The sequence below is a fragment of the Chrysochloris asiatica genome, unplaced genomic scaffold (assembly GCF_000296735.1).
Source record: "Chrysochloris asiatica unplaced genomic scaffold, ChrAsi1.0 scaffold00112, whole genome shotgun sequence".
Lineage (NCBI taxonomy): Eukaryota > Metazoa > Chordata > Mammalia > Afrosoricida > Chrysochloridae > Chrysochloris > Chrysochloris asiatica.
Genome location: NW_006408630.1, coordinates 10,840,998 through 10,843,039, shown reverse-complemented (window position 1 = coordinate 10,843,039; position 2,042 = coordinate 10,840,998).

Here is a 2,042-nt window from a genome sequence, read left to right as displayed (position 1 = left end):
TACATTGCCAGACTTTCAAGTTAAGGCTTTCCTTTCTTTAAAATATGATATATTTATGTTTGAAAGAATGTCTTTCCATTTCCAGTGATTCTTTTTTTCTCAATGATCACAATTAGGCATGATAATAAATGGCAAATGACCATGAACCAATAAGACATTTAAGGCCACTTTACTGTTTATAGGTTACACATCTTTTTTTGGTAAGTATTATTTGTGAAATTTCTGCTAGTAGGTAGAAAATCATGATCTGATCCTTAAATTCCCTGAGCATGCTCAACAGCATTACTTACATGCTGTCATGATAAAACTCTATTAAACAAAAGAGCTTAGGCAAGAAATTGCTTCCACAAATATAGTTTATCAGGCTGGTGCATGGTCTGCAGGGGAGGTGAAGTTTCAGAAGGGCTACAGAACTGGTGTTTCATAATCATAGGTATAAACATTTCTAGAATGCTTTGTTGGAGTGAAGATAAAATAAAAATGTAAATGACAAATTTACAAGACAGTATTAATATTTTCCAGAGACATCTGGCATCAAAATTAAAACATTCTATCTGACAGAAAAGAAATAGAAATTTTGGAAAGTATGGGTGCCTATTTCTTGTGACTCTCAAATTACCAAAATTAAATTATTATTTTTTTTATGGAACAATATTAAATGGATGTGATGTTTATTTATGGAAATCAGAGGAAGAAAAGATCTGACATCTCTCATTTAATGTGCAGATTTTTTTTTTTTTCTTCTTCTTTCTGCTCCACTTCTGGTAAAGCTAACAGCATTCTGTGATGTGTCTGTCTCATATGAGGAAAAATAATTTTGGTTATAAAGTAATCAAACCTTAAATATAAAATTATCAGATCCTTCCTTCTAGCTTAACTGGCAAATGGAATAAAATAATACTTTAGCCTCAGACATATAATTTGGATATGTAGAAGAATTTGCATAATTTTATAGCAGAATAATATGCTTTTTTTGTTCAAAGTGAAGAACTATCTTTAATAATTAACTATTTTCTTGGTGAAAAACTAACAAATGGAAACATGAAAGAAAGAAAGAAAGAAACAGACTTAAGTATGCAGGAGTTAAAGGCTCATATTATTTTCTTTTCTAAGTTAAATGAAACACTACTTTTTCTTATTTAGGATGAAAAATAAAATAATTCACTTCCTGAAACTTGGCATCTCCTTCAAAGGGATAATGTAGAATTGTTTGTTGTTTTACAGAGCTTGAGCATGTGCAGTCCCCACCAGGTCAATAGTGGAAAAGGCTAGAACCAGTGACACTAACATTTAAAAAGGTGAGAAGCTGGTGAAACAGGAAATGATTGAAATGATTTTGACTGGTGGCCCTCTTTTGAAGTTCTTAGGAGTTAATTCACATAGGACATTTACCTGAGTATCTAGATATGCAGGTCTTCTTAAAATATATTTCTTAAGGCATAGAAGAGAGCACAAACTCATTTTTGATTATAAGTAAAAAGCATATAATAAAATATCTGCAAAAACTTATTGACATAATATTAAAATACATAACATTTTAAATAATTGTTTAATATTTATTCAAAACATGGTTTACTAAGGACATATTGGAGTCCTGGTGTGGTGCTGTAGGTTAATGCGCCAGACTGCAAAGCCATTGGAACTGCAAGGTTGGTGGTTCAAGCTCACCAGCTGCTCCTTGGAAACTCTATACAGGTTCTCTATGCATCAGAACCTGCTTGATGGCACTTAACAACAACAACAAGTGATAGATTATGCAATGGTCAAATAGAAGGCATTATGACATGATATTGACCTTGTATGCTAAACAAATAATCCAAGAAACTGGGTTCTATGAAGAAAAATGTGGCATCAGGATTGGAGGAAGACTCATTAACAACCTGAAATATGCAAATGATACAACCTTGCTTGCTGAAAGTGAAGAAGACTTAAAACATTTACTGATGAAGATCAAAGAGCACAGCCTTTGTTATGGATTACATCTCAATGTAAAGAAGATAAAAATCCTTACCACTGGACCAATAAACAACATTCTTCTCAAC